Below are 18,125 nucleotides of genomic sequence, written 5' to 3' on the forward strand. Positions count from 1 at the left end.
AACTACATCTGCTGATTTTAATAATGCTTCTGTGTCATATCAGCAAATGGTAGATAGACTAAATCTGTTAGACAAGTGCTTTTAAGCTCTAAAGCTCTGTAAATTACGGAGAGATATTGCTGACTTTAATCAAGTCCATATCTTCTCCTGGCTGAAAAACAGCTTTAAAAATTGTCAACATTCTAATAAAACTTCCTCTAATCAATTTAAATATACAAAAAAAGGGGAGATGCATAGATAGGATTCATTTACTAGTGATGAACAATATTTAACCAATCATCAAAGCATTGTGAACACGCCAACCAATAACAATGAAGATAGGTGTGTTCAAACGTCGGAATCACTGAACCAATCGCATATTGCTGCTGAATTACATAGCAGTACAGTAGGAGAATCAACAAATCATGAAATAGATCCTGTACAGCCTCTGAATGCTGGTTTACCAAGAATACCCATGCTGAGAGTGATGAACAATGGTGGGGAGCATCAATGTTGCATATTGAGGTTTTTCAAAATCACATCAAGCCAGTAACAGTAAATTTTCCAGAAAAAGTGGAAATGAAGAAGCGGACACAATCTAGAGGGTGTTCTCAGCATTGGAAGCCGAGTGTCATGAAAAGGAAAACCAACAATCCACTAGCCTCAAGCAATTGAGTCACAGATAAGTAACAATCAAGCAAAACTTCTAGTAAATATTTTGACTTTAAAGTGACTGATTCATGCATCAAACTTTTTAGTATGGGCTTACAATTTATACCATCTAAGAATGACACTTTAGTTAACACACTAACTGGCCTGCGTATTTTTGGCAGAAATGTGAGCTTGAAATTGTTTTTTAAGAATGAAACAATTATAGGAAATTTAGAACATAAGAAATCAAGTGTTTTTATACCAGTAAATTGTCCTATTGTTAATGCCTTCATACGTGCATGTGAAGAAGATTTCAGGTTTTTATTTAAACAAAGTAAACATCCTACTAGAAAGAAACAATTTAATCTAACATATGATGAATATAAAGCATTGTGTGGTTTAAAAGCAGCTGATAACCTGTTAATTAAACAAGCAGAAAAAGGTGGAGCAATAGTGTTGTATGACAAAAATAAATATATTGCTTGCACGAATCACTTTTCAATGGATGACAACACCTTTAAGGAAATAAATGTTGCTGAAATTAAGAAAGTAATAACAAAGGTTAATATGTTTATATATGATCTACAATTACAAGGAAGTATTTCAAAAGAATTATTTAATTATTTATTGGTACCATGTCCCATCACCCCTGTGATATATGGAATACTCAAATTATAAAAATCCCTTATGGAACCCCCAATGAGACCAATTGTGTCAAGTAGAGGTTGGGTGACAGAGTCACTATCACTATAAGTACAGGATGTTCTTAAACAATATTTACAATTATGTCCTAGCTACATCAAAGATACTGGTGATTTTTTGAAAATGCTATATGCATGGTATAGGCATGAAAAAACTAACAATAAAAATCTCTTAGTAACTCTTGATAAAAATTCACTGTTTACAGTAATTCCTAATGAATATGGGATAGATGCTGAATGTGAATTTCTATGTAAAAATACTAGAATGAGTGGAATACGAATAGAAACTGTTTGTAGTATGATAGAGATGACTTTAATGAATAATGTATTTTTGTTTAATGGTCACCCATATTTACACATTTTAAGTGTAGCCTTGGGACTCCCATGGCGAACACCTATGCAAACATTGTCTTAAATCAGTGGGAAGATGAGTATATTTATGGTACAAAGAACTTATATAAGAGTAATGTTCTTTTTTACTAACATTTTGAGGATGATTGTTTTTTAATTTGGGGAGGTGATGTGAATGGTCTGTCTGACTTAAACAGTAGTACAACATTCTTAAGATTTAAAATGGAATATTCTGAACAGCAAGTCAGTTACTTAGATGTGTTGTTATATAAAAAGGAGAAACACTTGAAACTACTGAATATAGAAAGGAAGTGCAGGTGAATAGATATACTCCTGCAATGAGTATGCATTCTAAGCATGTATTTTGAGGCATAATAAAAGAGTCAATTGTTAAGAATACGTAGATTAAACACAGATATAATAAAGTGTAGAGAACAAATGGAAATATTAGTACAAGGACTAAAGGACAGGGGATATGATGATACATTGATTTACACTAATATGCATGAAATACTAGAACAGAGAGATATAGCAGCACCAGCTATGTTTAGTGATACCACACAGATGAATATGGAAAATCATGAAAATGCAGAACAACTTAGATACGTCACCACCCAGAGTAATATAATAAAAGACATTGAAAAAATAATATGGAAAACTGTCCTTAGCTGACCATCAATGCCAGAACGAATACCCATTCTAGGAGATAAACCAAAGTTTGCACATAGGAATTGTTTTAAGTTTGAAAAGAGAATTATGCTAAAAGGATTTTAGATTAAATAGAAAAGAAATAAATACATCAAACAGAAGTGGTACAATACCGTGCTATAATTGTAGTTGTTGTAAAGACATATTTAGTAATATAGAATTTAAGCATCCTGTAAGTAAAGAAATATATAAAATAGAATGTCATGCAACCTGTAACATTGAATTGATAGTATATTTGGCTACTTGTATACAATGTGAAAGTTTATATGTGAGAAAATGTTCAAGACACCTAAAAGATTGCATAATTGAACATAAATTGGAAGTAAGAAGAATGATTTTAACTAATGCATTAGCTAAACATTATAAAGAGAGGGGGCTGACACGTGTTCAATTTTAAAGCTCTACAAGTATTATATAAAGATGTGAGGGGCGGGGACACAAATAATAAACTTGAAATAGCAGAATATAAATGGATAACTATGTTAGAAGCAAATAGATACCCGGACAACATAATAATTTAGTAAGCGTAAAACCTATACTGGCAGCTAAGCAGAGGAAGTATAAGGAATAGAAGCATATATAAAAAAATCATATATGAAAGTGTTAGTATAATATATATATATATATATATATATATATATATATATATATATATATATATATATATATATATATATATATATTACAAAATGTTTATAAAATTTTTGTCTCAATTCCATGCAAGCATATTTAGATGTATTATATAGGTTCAATACAGTATGTATTTAGTAGTAAAATAACTTATGTTGAATTTATTTTATGTAAAATTGAAAATAATTTTTTACTGGTTGGTTGTGTCATGTGCTTCATTGAATGGATTACTTAGTGTAATTTTAAAATGGACCAAGTATACTGATGAAGGCTGTTACTCAAAAGCTTTATTCTGTCTTATGTAAATAAATCAAGTCTGAGTGTTTTTTCATCTGTGGTGTCTATTTGAAGTGGAATAATTCAACAGTGAGAACTTTCTGCAGTTGGCTGTTGTATTTAATAACTGTTTTAAAAGAAATAGCATCTAACATACACTGTTCAACAATTATTAAACATTACTAATAATGAACAAAACATGGAAAACTAGAATGACAACATGAATAAGCTTAAGCAGAAGCTCAATACAGATATTGAAGCAATCTGCATATATATATATATATATATAATATATTACTTATCTATGCCGTTTGTCAAGTTTATATTGCTTAATCAATGAAAGTGAAGCCAAAGATGTGAAATACTGAGTTTCAGTACTGACAGCTGGTGTGATAGTTTTGTTATTCCCTCGCCTTTCATTGCTTGCAAGATCCATCTTAGTAATCGTTAGTGGTTGTTAAGAATGTTGCCATGTGATGCTGATGGTTTTGCTTTCTATTCTTTGAAACACTTGCTACAAGAGTCTGAATTTGTTCCTCCTTGAGAGAGCGTCGTCTTTTCTTCTTATTTAATGTACACATACACACTTCTGATGTTAGTTAGCTATAATTCTGCTACATATGCAAACCTGCTTTGTCCCCACTGTGGTCTGTGGTTAGGATAATCCCAGACACGTGTAAGTAGTTGTTTGCCTCCAGTTCTCTACTTTCTTACTGCTTTCATTTAATAACCTAATTAATGCTAGTTACCACCTATGTAATATCATCATATCCTGATCCGATAATATGGGCCCTCAGCATAATGCTGATTCTCTTTCTTACAAACTTGGATTTAATTTTTTCTGACTCCTGCATGGCTATTTCCTTTCTACATAAATGGTGCATATTTTTGTTTATTAACCAATGTCTATTTTTGTCATGGAACATGGTATCTGTTACCATATTTTGGACAATAAAAATAAATAGAGGCAAGCTGTGTGCATATATGCAATTATTGCACTGGTAGTCCACATTCTTGATGAATGTCTTGATGTGTTTTCAGTTTAGGTTAGCTAGTCTTGGTCAGCTAAGGACAATTCGACCTGATTTCACCCTGCTGCTCCTGACAGATTGCTGTAACTTTCTCTGGAATGACCCAGTTCACATAATAATATTCCCATCTAGGAATCCTTTTTGTTTCCAGGCCCAGTGCTTCTTGTAGTTTGGACCACATCTCTTTTATTCTGGAACATGCTGTACAACTCGTACTTACAGTCTTGGTTAAACCTAATACATTGACTTATATTAAATCTTAGTCCAAACATTGTTAGTAGAGGCAACCCCCCCCCTCCCCATCACACTTGCCTGCTAAGTATAAACCTGACTAAAAATGCATATTCCTTTTTCTTCTAGTCTTACTTTCTTATGTAATTCCGGAATGTTCTATAGTTGCATATACTCATAAGGGATTGGTAAATTCTTCTGAGCATTTTCCTCTATTAGGAGAATCAAAATTTTAACTGCATTTGTTTAATATTCACTGATGCCAGATTGGATTCTTCTTGAGATTGTAACGTTTTGAATTTTATCTCTTAGTAACCTGAGAATTCCTATAGAAAATAATTTATGCTTAGCTCCATATATCCATTCTTGAAGATAGCCTCATAAACAGAAGTCACTGCAAAGAGAAATGAAGCTTATAAGAACCATCTTGGATAGAGTACTCATAATCTGACTGCTCTCTTAACAGTAAAAAGCCATCACTCTATGCCATTTGAAGCAAATCTGGTAAGTTTAACCTGCCATATTCAATGCCTCAAAGAGCTGAACTAAGATTGTGAGGACCAGAAACAGAAAATGCCTCTCCATCATTTATAGTTAACAAGTAAAGTGGCAGAAAAAGGAAGTACATCAGACAAATTCCAGGCAGAAGCAAAAAAAATAAATAAATAAATAATATATCTATATATATATATATATATATATATATATATATATATATATATATATATATATATTATGTATATCCAAGAAAAAGCATGTTGGAAACTACAAATTTTTTAAGTTCCAAGCAATAAGCTTTCAAAACATTGCTGCTTCAGTTTATAGTTTATAAAAATACTAGCACAAAATACTGCTGTCTGTCTGTCTGCCTGTCTATTAAAACATAACACATGGAGCTTGTTGAGTATGCTCTGATGTTTGGAAAAAGACAAGCCAGTTAAGCATCAGAGTGGAGCATGACCTGACCTTAAATATTAACCACCTTCTACTTATGTTGTTATGGCTGGGTCTAGCAACAGGCAGTAAAACCTGCCAGTACTCACAAAAAATGACAGTGGCCGAAATAAAAGATTTGTTTCTGCCTCCTGTCCATTTCTGCATTGTGTCCCCAACTTCTTAAAACAAACAAAATTGCTAGACACATTCATTTATTGAAGGAAACTCAAATGTGTGCTATTAATTAGTGACCTGTGTCCTCAGCAGTTTGTCCAAAAAAACGCATATTTTATGGGGAACAGACAAAAAGTATGAAGGAATAATCTGGATGACTTGTGAAAATCTTTTCAGTCAAAAGCTACGAAACGTGAATGTAAATGTAACAATGTTACATTACCTCTCTAAAGTGCTTGTTAATTGCTTTATGGCTTTGAAAGCCAGGAAAGCACTTAGCAATGTTTTTCCCTGCAACTAGTAGTGTATGGAGTATATAAACCTCCATACACTACAAAGAGTTATAGGATGATCAGTTCTCCCATGATAAACGATTGTGTTCTCCATATGGATCCCAAGATTCACCTTTTGAGCTTCGCTTTTGCGGTGAACTTCTTGGCATCTGTGTGTCAGATTCATAATAAGCAGATTATGATTGTCGAGATGCTCATAATTCTCCATATAATTACATGACCATAATAAGATAATTACTTTGATTAATTCATCTGTTTCCTAATTTGTCTGATTTTTCAGCATTGATTTCATACTTATTTGTCCATTCATTCCAGGATATTTATCTGCACATAAAATATTAATCCACGTGTATTAAAAATGCTCTGTATTACTTTTGTGTCTCTTCTAGATAGGAGACTATGGATCACAGATATGTGTCACATCAGAGCTGGTAACTCCATAATGTAAGAAAATGGCTCAAGATTATTTAGTTACATTGAGTCATGTCAGAAAAAAATTGGGCATGAGTATTTACCTGTCATGAGTGGTTGAGGACCCAATCTATGTTACGGACCCATGCTAATGGTGGGAAACAGTATATGTCTATAGAGGCCAGTGCATGCTAATCATAAAGCTCATCATCCTGGCCCAATAAGCTACTGTCTGGCAGTGTCCAGCTGTCTAATATGGGTTACCCTTGATAGCTCTGTTAAGTGAAAGTTGGACATAAAACATGTCAAACATGAACTAATGATTACAACACTCAGTATAGCTTGGAAATGGTTAACTAGGAGGAGGCTGCATTTGTTCGTTTGTTTGTTTGTTTATTTAACATTTGTTTACCAGGAAAGTCCAACTGGACACATGTCCTTTTTCAATGAAGACCCTGGGAGAAAAGCTCCACAGTAAGACAAACAATGTTCACCAAAGAGGCAACAATCGCACAGAACAATGACAGTATATCAGTTGTACACATATCAATTATACACAGCGAGTAAAAAGTTTCCAAAGGAGGCAATCATATAGTACATTGAGATTGCAACATATCAAGTTAAAGCATAGTGATATTTACAAAAACTGTATACATTATAGCTCCATGGTGGGTATTATATGGCTAAGTATTTGCAGAGTAGGTATTTGAGTAACACCACAAGAAGCTGTTAAATATTGTGAGAAAAGTGAAAATGTGTCATGCTAAGGGGGAATAGGACAGTTACAGAGTCTAGTGTTAAGCAAGAATGTCTTAAGTTATTTTTTAAACTGGTATTTATCAGTAGTTGATCTTAATTCAAGGGGTAGGGTCTTCCAAAGTTTAGCTGTACTTAATGAATAGCATGACTGACCAGCTATGTTGTTTACTTTGTTAACTGTTAAAAGAGCTTTGTTACTAGAGCAAAGAGGGCATGTAGTACTATAAGACTGAACTAGATTCTGGAGGGCAGGGATTTTTTCTGGTCAGTGGATAAGGGTGTGTAGAGTGAAGAATTGGTTGTAGTAAAAAAAGTTAGGTAGTTCAAGCCATTTTAAGTGACTGAGTGCTTAGCGATGGTGCTCTCTATAGTTGAGGTCTGTAGCAAATTTGGCTATTTTATTGCAGCAGCTTTCTAATTTTGTGAGTACATGCTTTTTTAGGTTAGTAAAAATGGATGAGACATACAGTAGAGTGGAGATTAGATGGAAAGTTGCCAGGGTAGCCTTAGGACTATTTGCTAGGTACTGTTTGTGATAATAAAGACCACATTTTTATGAATTTTTTTGATGGCGTGGGCTATGTGTAGGTCGAATTTAAGTGAGCATTCAATAGTGACAGCTAAGAGTTTAGTATGAGGTACTGGGGAAATGACAGTGTGGTTAGTGGATGATATAAAGAAAGCAGTTGGAGGGTCTAATAGTTTTCCTGGGAAGAAGAGCATATGTTTTGTCTGGTTTGGGTTTAGGATGATAATCTTTATTCAACTTCAGATAAAGTTTCTTGGGTAATCACCTGTACCTGCTGAATAGAGGGTGCAGCATATACTAAGGCTGAATCATCTGCATATTGGACAAGGGATGCTTGTTCAGCGGCAATATATAGTTTGGTAGTAAAGATTCTGGGATTTATCTTTTTGCCAAATGTGCTATTCTTTATCCTGCTCTTTTAGAAAACATTTAATATCTTTTTGACAGCCAGGCTGCATAGTTTTATTTAGTCTTAATGGTTCTAGTTGGTGCTAATTCATCAAGTATGTTTAAAAAAGTAGAGTTGAAATATTCTGTGTCTTTATCAAGTGGGAGATGTTTAATGGTTTCCAATCACAAGAATTTAGTGTACATATGAGAGTTTGGAGACAGAAATCCTTTTTACATCTAATAGTTAGGTATCTAATATGTTTTTATGGATGAGTTTTCCTTCAAAGAAGAAAGATAATGAGCTGGTCTTTTAGGCTGTTTGGGATACATCCTGTCTGTAATAAGGGATTGATCCTTGTGTGTGTTTGAATAATTTGAGTGAATCCATGAAGGCACATATGGATAGTTGGGGATCTACTGTTACAGGAGGCCCATTCAATATCGGGATCCCCCATTATGATAGTTTCTTGTGGTAGGGTTGTGGAGGCCCAGAAAAGAAAGTACTCTAGTGTAGATATGTTATTTCCAGGGGATATGTAAATGCCAAGAAAGTTAAGATGTTTATGGGTATTGATCATCAGTTTACATAGTATGATTTCAGCTTTGCTGAAGTCAGAAGTAGTGGGATGAATGTGTTCAAGACTGAGATATTATAGAGAATTGCTATGCTCCCTCCTTTTTTCTTCTGTCTACTCTATGTATCTTACAGCCAGGAAGAATTAGTTTATAGCTATTAATTTCAGTTTTAAGCCAGGTTTCAGAAAGTAGGACTTTATCGGGTGAGTAGTGGATTAATGTAGCATGGAGTTCATGGGATTTGTTTAACATACTTCTAATATTTAATTTTACGAGAAGTAGATCTGATTTATGGCAGGGAAAGTTGAAAGTATTTTGTTGGATTAGATTTGAGTAAGGGTAGGATGGACTTCTACCAGGGCCAGGGTTAGGGTGTATATCTCCACTTAATGTTAGTTTTTCGGTATATCAGCTATTGATCTGAGAAGTCTTTTTATAAGGTTATTATACTTTAAGGAGATAGTTGTGTGTTTAGGATGAGACACAATTGAATGGTAATGGTGGCCTATATTAGAGACATTTGTCAAGGATAGAGAGATAATAAAATGGTGAGATGTTCTTCGAAGAGGGTAGACCATGGTGGTCTTAGGATGGTCAGAGTGACAGAAAAATTCCTGCTGATAAGAGGTAAGGCTAGCTATGATGGATAGGAGAAGGTTGGATACAGTAAGATATGTTAACATTCTGTATATTCAGGAGACAAGATAGAAGGGGAGTGCAACAAAGTCACTTGGCCTAGGATAGATAGTCGCTGCTAGCTTACCCAGCTATTTTATGACTTTATGCACACAGGACACTATGGTCATTAAGTGTGCTTCTTTCAATAATTAGTACAGCTTTGCCCTATTTTTCTTTAACTACAATACTTTCATAGCTGTCAGTACTGTATGATCCCTTGTGAACAGAACAGCATGTTCAGCATTTTTTTGTGGTTCATGCTTTAGATGTTTATCAGCGTATGATGTAGTGTTTGCACAATTCCCAATGTAACAATCTTTCCACATCATTGTGTCCTTCAGCAAACAGATGCTGAAATAAAGTATATCACAATCAGCAACAAGAGGTATAACTGTTTGTAGTTCTGGATAGTTGTGTGCTCTCATTGACAGCAGCTCATGACATCATTGCGCAGTGGTAGAACAAGTATGGTTGTTGAATCCCTCACATTTTCAATAGATTTTGTAAACCAGTGTGTGAATAATCCAGAGCCATATCTGGCTCATATAGCACTTTGACTTTTATTATGGCAATTAAAAAAAAAGAAACTGAACTCTGACGTTTACTGTAGCAAGCTGATAGGTACAGCAAGATCAACTTACATTCAAGAGAAAAAAATATAAAATGAAACAAAAAGTACTTTATATTTTAAAAATTGTATTGCACCGTAACATAAACAAATACCAGTACACAAAAAAGAATGCAGGTTCTGCATTTCTCGATCATGTCCCCTAACACTTTGCACCCAAGGTGATTGCCCCTTCACCCTACTCTTACTACTCTTCCAGAATATTCCACTATCTTCTGCAGCCATTTTATAACCTTTTATCTTGAAAACAGGGAACACAAATATATTATATTTTTCAAAACTCTCAACTTCACCATGCTAATGAAGTCTCACATCACGTATAATGCATACAAGACAAAGTTTTTACTTTCCTTCTGTGTACTGGCACATCTGATAAGCAGGCAGTACCACAGTGCTGACTAACTTTTGAAACAATTGGTTCCGGCTGTAGGTGATAATTGATATTACAGGCAGACAGGCAGGCAGGCAGGCTAAATACCTGTAATATCAATGTTCCCATATAAGTAGAGCAGTGGGGACAACCTACTTTGTGTGAGCTGGATACAAATCAGGCTCAGTTCTTGTTGGACTATATCAGGAATAGGTAATGCAACTCATTTATACAGGACCTAGGCAAATCTCATTATAAGTTCATAGGTTCATAGGTGTGTTCTAGGCTAATGAGCCTTTACAAGCCTAGCCCATAGGATTACCCTGGCATCGTGCCACCCAACTTTATTTCCCAGTGCATCTGTTGAGTAGAGCCACTGGAGTGATCCCCAGGGTAAATTTTCTATTTCCCATCCACTCATCAAGATTTCTCTTGAAGAGGGCCAGTGAGGTGCTCTGTTTCACATGTATGGGAAGTCTATTCCATAGCATGGGCAGTCTCTGTGTTATGAACCAGTCCCACCAGCACTTTCTGTTGATTGTGGTAATGAGGTTGAGGTCTCTGGAGCATATAGTGCAGAGGGATTCGGATTTCTTTAGATGTAGCATTTCTAACAGAGCTGGGTCAGACATGGCTTTGTAAGTCAAGCAGAGATCTCCTCTAAGTAGGTGATATGAGACAGAGAATAGTTGGAGTTTTTTGAGTCTATCCATACAGGACAAGTGTTTAAGGCCTAGGATCCTCTTTGTGTGGTACTTTTGTGGCCTCTCCAGTTGTTACAGGTGCCTAGTGAGGTACATGCCAAATGGGGCATAGTACTCAATGAATGGCCTAATGAGGGAAGAGTAGAGGGAGACAAAGACCTCTTTCTTCCTGGATGCAAAACCCTTAGTAATGAGATGTGCCACATAGAAGGACTTTCTGACCACAGTGGCAATGTGGTGGTCAAAAGAGAGGTTGCTGTCAACCTGTGTTTCCAGATCTCTTATAATGCCTTCTGTGTTGAGTGGACTACCATCAATGTGGTAATTCATGGCAGCTGGGTTTTTCCCAAAGTGGATGATGACACATTTTTTGGCATTGAGCTTATGGCCATGGCTCTGATACCAGTCATTGGTCTCAGTGAGGCCTTTCTGTAGGATGTCAACATCACTTGGGGATTTAATAATAGCCCCCAACTTGCAATCATCTGTGAACTTTGTCAGCCAGAGTCCCTTCATGTTGGCCTGGACTTCAAAGAAGTAGATACCAAACAGGAGAGGACCCAGGACTGAACCATGTGGGACTCCACTCATGACTAGTCGTCAATCTGACTTGGAGTCAGCTACTTTCACACTGTGGGTTCTATAAGTGAGATAGTTTGCAACCCACCTGGTACTATACAGTTTGCTGCCTAGCTTAGTGAGTTTTTCTTTGATTCCTGAGTGGGGAATGGTATCAAAGGCCTTGGTCAGATCAAAGTAGGCTGTATGAACCACCTTGCCTTCATCCACAGCTCTGGTGACTGATTCAAAGAAGTCAACCAAGTTGAGCAGGCTTGATCTACCCTTCACAAAACCAAAATATGTGGGATCCAAAGTTTGAAGATTCCCTATATCCTTGTTTATTAGGTCCATGATGATGCGTTCCCTAGCTTTGCATATCAGACTTGTCAGGTTAATTGGACGATAGTTCCCAGGGTCTGTAGTCACTCTTCCATTGTGGAGAGGGATGACTGTAGCAGTACACCATTTGGTAGGGACAAGGCCTGAGGTGAGGCTGTGATTGAACAAGGCACACAGGTGAGGTGCCAGTTCACTCTGTAGTTCATGTAGAACACAGCCAGGGATACTGTCAGGTCCCATAGAAGCTGTATTCTTTGCCTTGGACAGTGCTGTTTTCACTTGTGCAGCAGTAATACTGATTACCTCGCAATCTAGTGATATTGTAATTGGTCCTTTGAGGGGGAGGGGTAAATCTGGCACTGAATCTGTCAGTCAGTATATTGCCAATATCTGTTAGCTCGGTATAGGAGGTACCATTGTGCAGTAGCTCACAGCAAGTCTGGGTATTGCCATGGAGATCCTTTACAGAAGTATAGAAGGCCTTGTGGTTGTCTTTACTATCTGCTGCAATTCTATTTTCATAGCTAGCTTCAGAGGATTTGATCAAGGATCTCAACTTTTTGTTGAGGCTGATAAGGGAGTTTTTCCAGTCTTGGGACTTCACCTTTTTCAGCATCAGTTTCCTCCTACTGTTGTAGAGTTTGTTTATGGCAGGGGACCACCAGAGTGTCTTGGTTCTATTGTGTAATGAGAGATCCATGCATTTGTGTACATGTGTGTATAGTGCATTGGTGTATGATTTGGTGGTCATGCAACTATTCTCCATTTGCATGGGTGCCATGAAGTTAGCCACCTCTGTTTTTAGGAGCCCAAAGTTAGCTTTGGAGAAGTTTTTCACAATGGTTACTTTTGTGGGGAGTGGGAGAGATGTGGATTTTCAAGGTGATTAGTTTGTGGTCAGATCTAACCAGGGAGGAGTTGACTACTGAGGTAGAGCAATGGTAACCCATGTTAGTAATGACCAGGTCAAGGATATTGCTACCTCTAGTGGGGGTAAGTATGAGCTGGTCCAGGGTATTGGAATTAATGAATTCCTGGAAACGTTGGGCAGCTGTATTGGTACATGAGTAGTTTTCTCAATTAATGGAGGGGTAGTTGAAATTGCCCAGGATGAGAGTGTTAGGTTGGACCCTAATATTCTCCAGGATGCTTAAGAATATGGGGTGTGAGTCATGGGACATGGTTGGCGACCTATAGCAGGCTATGACCTGAATCACTTTCTTACTCAATGTTAGGTGCACCTGAAATATCTCTAATGCATTATGTTGAGCCACCAGTCTGGAGGTGTGAAAATCCTTTATGAATATGGAAACACCACCGCCTTTGGAGCTGGTAGTGCAAGGGTGCTTTCTGCTGCTGTGAACCAGGTCTCTGTTACAGCACAAATGTCGATGTTCTCCATTTTAAGGAGTGCTTTGAGCTAGTGTATTTTGAGATTTAGACATCTAGCACTGAGCAGCATGACCCACAGATTGCATTTGTTTGTAGCTGTTATGGTGGTAATTTGATCTTTGGAATACCACCTAAAAAAGGCACTACAGGAGTAGCAAGAGCTTTGGCCAGTATCTGGAAGCCCAGGAGTGACAGATGCAGGCCATTGCTGGCAAAGCATCGAGGTCTGTCAATCATGTCATCCCAGGCAGACAGATACTGGACCACCTTAGAATGACACCAGAAACTTAGCCAATTGTTGAAATCAATCATTTTCTGCTTGTACTGTGGATTAATTCTGGATGATGGTAGGATGCTGCTCAGGGCTAGGGTCATACCCACCTGGACTATATAATCCAAGAGCTCCTCCTTGACTCTTTTCATGTAGTCCAGGGAGGTACAGCTCAGGTCATTCACACCCACATGTACAATGACAGACCAATATTTGCACCTGTTGTTGAGGGACCTGAGTTTGTGCATTATGTGGTGGATCCTGGCACCTGACAGACAGCTGACTGTTGCTTTCTCCTTATCCAACCTAGTGAGTGGGACATCAGTGTGCCTCACTATTGAGTCACCTATGACTAGTGTTTTGGGCATGCTGTTTTGCCTTAGGGCTTTGGTTGAGTGGCACACTGTTTAGGAGAGTTATATGTCTCATGATTAGTATTGTGTTGTGGTGGTCGAGTGCATTGCTGCCTTGGAGTCCTCTGCTGTTTGGGTAGATTTTCACTGAGATCTTCCACGTAAGTGGGTGAGTGGTTTGTGTTTTTATGTGAAGGCAGTGCTGATGTGTGTTCTGGAGGGCTATGTGTTCCATGTGGTGTGGTGCAAGTGTTGACCTTCTCCTCTTGACCAACTATTTTGGTCTTTGATGGAGACTGTGTGGCTTCCAATTTGGATATATAAGTGCATCTCTCACAAGTCTGAATGTTGGGAGGTAAGAGAAGGGGGTTGTCGGTGTACATGAGGCAGTTGCTACATTGCCTCAGGATGCCCAAGTTTACCAGGTTAATTGGAGAAAGCACAGGGAACTGACCTTTAGCCATTTAGTCATGCCTGGAGGGGTGGGCATTGATAATAAGTACTGGAGCTTTTTCCTTGTAGAACGTTTAGTGCTGGTAGCATGTTTGTGTGCTACAATAATTGCTACAAGAAGTCTGGTAAAGTGCTAGACTAATAAGCAAGCAAAAGTGCAGGAGATGACAGAACTAACAGATATAAGGGAAAAATTGAAGAGCAGACTTTGGCACTGCTCAGATGCTTACAAACAGTCCTTGATATAGCAATTCCATATCTGGACTAGACTAGTTACAGGAAAGGCAGGAAACAAGTGCAAACATGGGCTTTTAAACCAGAAAGGTGAAAGAGATGGAAAAACTGCCCAAACGGCCAATAAACTATTATTTATGGGCCAGAAACCACTCCTCTTATAGTAGATAGGCTACCTAGTGCTTACCACTCCCCCTGACAAGCTAGAAGGCTTCCCTCTGACACAGAAAGGCTTGGGGGGCTCAGAATGTTACAAACAGTCCTGGATACAACAAGTCTGTATCTGAACTAGACTAGTTACAGGAAAGGTAGGAAACAAGCGCAAACGCAGGCTTTTAAATAAGAACATTGAAAGAGATGGAGAACTGGCCAAATGGTGAACAAACTGCAATTTCTGGGCCAGAAACCACTCTTGTAGTGTACTTGTTTCTGCTAGAGCAGGATTCTTCTCCATTTACAGTGTCAATGTAGCATCAGCTAGCATATGGTATACTCTGCCCCAACATCATATGGCAAAGATGAAATTTAGTATTGGGGTACCATTGGAGGATGGTTACAGCTCTCCACAAATTTGCCTTAATTCTTTAGGAATCCTTGTGCTTTGCAGAACCTAATTAATCTATACGAGGGTGGTGCACTGATGCAGCGGTTAGTGTTGTCACCTCACAGCAAGATTTTTTCTGTTATGATTCTTGGCTGGGGTGCCTTCTGTGTAGAGTCTGCATGTCCTCCCTGTGTTCATGTGAGTTTTTTCTGGTTTCTCCACATTCCAAAGACATGTGTCTGGAGCATTTCTCCCCAGGCCTCTGCTAAAAATGGGCTCTGCACCAGTTGGACTTTCTGGTAAAGACATATATATAAAAGAGATGGATGCATGCATGCTTCTGTAAAATATCACTTGTGAATTCAGACACCATTGATTGTTTTTCCATAAATACTGAGCTGTTTAAAATGATGGGCCCCACTTAAATATTGTGCGCAGGTACATAAATTCATCTTGTGTATTCTGTTTAGTACACTGCAATGAAATATTGTGATCCATAGGCCCAGATTCCAAAAGCCTTGTGTAACTGACTACTTATTCTGAGAGCAAACTGACAGCAGGTGTTTTAAAATCTGTTCCCTGTCATAAGCCTGTTTATAGATAGGCCTACCACAGAAGTAAGTCACTTACACTGACAGAAAGGTCTTTCAGAATCAGGGCAGATATACACTGAGAACAACTCTTATGGAATCTGGCCCACAGATATAGATCTCAGTGCCCAGTGGTGGCACACAACAGACCAGTATATGGTTATGTATGGTGATGCCCTGGGGTGCACGTTTACTGCCCTGCACATTGTGAACTTCTGTGCTGCTAACACAGGGAAATGCCACATAGCATGACAGAGCTCTACAAAATGCAGCAGAGAAAAGAAGCTTAATAAGGGATAATACACCTACTGTAGCTACTTAGAAAGGCATATTATATCTTACTAAGCTGCTTTTTACTGCTTTACCATTGTATCTAGGAGTGATTCAAAAAATGTTTCAGCCTGTAGACATGATATCAGAGTTAGGCTCATTGTCATCATATGCTAATTAAGGCATCTTTTGATTTGTGAATTCACACTGGCAGGAGCTCACATCATTATGTAGTGGTAGAACAAGTATGGATGTGGTAGCAGTAGCAGGTTTGTCTGACTACAGGGGATTCCATTGTTAGCAGGTGCTTCCTCACCACAGAAGGGGAAAAAACTGAGACTTTTTTTTAAGTTTTTGAAACTGTCCTCATACGCTGTTTAGCATATCAGCAGGGGGTGGTTCATAGGTTCATAGGTTGGTACAAGGCTATCGGCCCTAGGGCCTATACAAGCCTAGCCATAACAATTCCTTGGCTATTTCTTCCCACACTATTTACTTCCCTGGTCCTCTGTCTAGCAGGGCAACTGACGTGAACCCCGGGGTGAATTTCCTTTCTCCCAACCAATCGTCAAGGTTCCTTTTGAAGAGGGCCAAGGAGGTGCTCTACTTGACATGTATGGGCAGTCTATTCCATAGTCTGAGGAGTCTCTAGGTCAGGAACCTATCCCTCCAGCATGTTTTGTTTATTGTGATGACAAGGTTTAGATCCCTGGAGCATGTGGCTCTGAGGGATTGGGATTTCTTTAAGTGCAGCATGTCCAACAGCTCTGGGTTTGACATGGCCTTGTATGTTAAGCAGAGATCACCTCTGAGTAGACGATATGTGACAGAGTATAGCTGGAGTTTTTTAAGACGGTCAGCATAGGGCATCTGCTTTAGGCCTGTGATTCTTTTAGTGAGGTATTTCTGTGGCCTTTCTAGTTGTTGTAGATGTTTTGAGAGGTATATACCAAATGGGGCATTGTATTCTATAATGGGTCTAATGAGGGATGAGTACAGTGGGACAATGACCTCTTTTTTCTGGATGAAAAGCCCTTAGTGAAGAGGTGTGCCACATAGAAGGATGTCCTGACTGTTGTGGCGATGTGGTTATTGAAGATGAGACCACTGTCCACCTGTGTCCCTAAGTCTCTTATCACATGTTCAGTGTTTAGTGTACTGCCACCTATGTGGTAATTCACGGGTACATGATTTTTCCCACAAAAGGGATAGCTATACATTTCTTGGCATTGAGCTTGAGCCCATGGCTCTGGCACCAAGCATCTGTTTCTGTAAGGCCCTTTTGTAGAGTATCCACATCATTTGGGGATTCAATAATGGTTCCCATTTTGCTGTCATCTGCAAACTTTGTTAGCCAGAGTCCCTTAGTGTTGGCCTGTACTTCAGAGAAGTAGATGCCAAACAAGAGCGGTCCCAGGACTGAATCCTGAGGTACTCCACTTGTCACTTTTCTGGAGCTGGATTTGGAGTCAGCTACTTTTACAGTGTGGGTTCTGTCAGTAAGCCAGTTGGCAACCCATCAAGTGATGTAGAGATTAATGCTCAGCTTAGTAAGTTTATCTATGCTTCCAGAGTGGGGGATGGTGTCAAAGGCCCTTGGCAAGGTCCAGATAGGTTGTGTGGACTGCCTTACCCTCATCCACGGCTCTGGAGACTGATTTGAAGAAGTCAGTCAGGTTCAGGAGACAAGATCAACACTTCACGAACCCAAACTGGGTCGGGTCCAGTGTTTGAAGGTTGTCAATATCTTTGTTTATAAGTTCCATGATAATACGTTCCATGGCCTTGCAGATCAGGCTTGTCAGACTGATGGGGCAGTAGTTCCTGGGATCCAAGGTGGATCGCCCCTTGTGGAATGCAATAAGTGTAGTTGTGCGCCACTGAGTGGGCACGAAGCCTGAGGTGAAAGTATGATTAAACATGACAATTAGGTGAGGTGCAATTCATTTTGTAGCTCATGCAGTACACAGCCTGGGATGTCATCTGGTCATGATCTGGGGATCAGTGGGTTGCCAAATGCAGCACTATCAGATTATACATAGTATAATCTGATAGGATTACAAATGATTACCCCACTGGGACCAGCCAGTGCAGTGATTGTGCTGGGTTCTT

General features: G+C 38.4%; 1 protein-coding gene across 1 annotated transcript in view; it reads right to left on the reverse strand.

The window, feature by feature from the left end:
* LOC122808698 (alpha-2-macroglobulin-like protein 1) overlaps positions 1-18,125 on the reverse strand; it is a 488,551-nt gene that overhangs the window by 32,542 nt on the left and 437,884 nt on the right. The gene's annotated exons all lie outside the window — the stretch shown is intronic.

This window comes from Protopterus annectens, chromosome 8.part0 (genome assembly GCF_019279795.1).
Source record: "Protopterus annectens isolate FY-2018-M chromosome 8.part0, PAN1.0, whole genome shotgun sequence".
NCBI classification, from domain to species: domain Eukaryota; kingdom Metazoa; phylum Chordata; order Ceratodontiformes; family Protopteridae; genus Protopterus; species Protopterus annectens.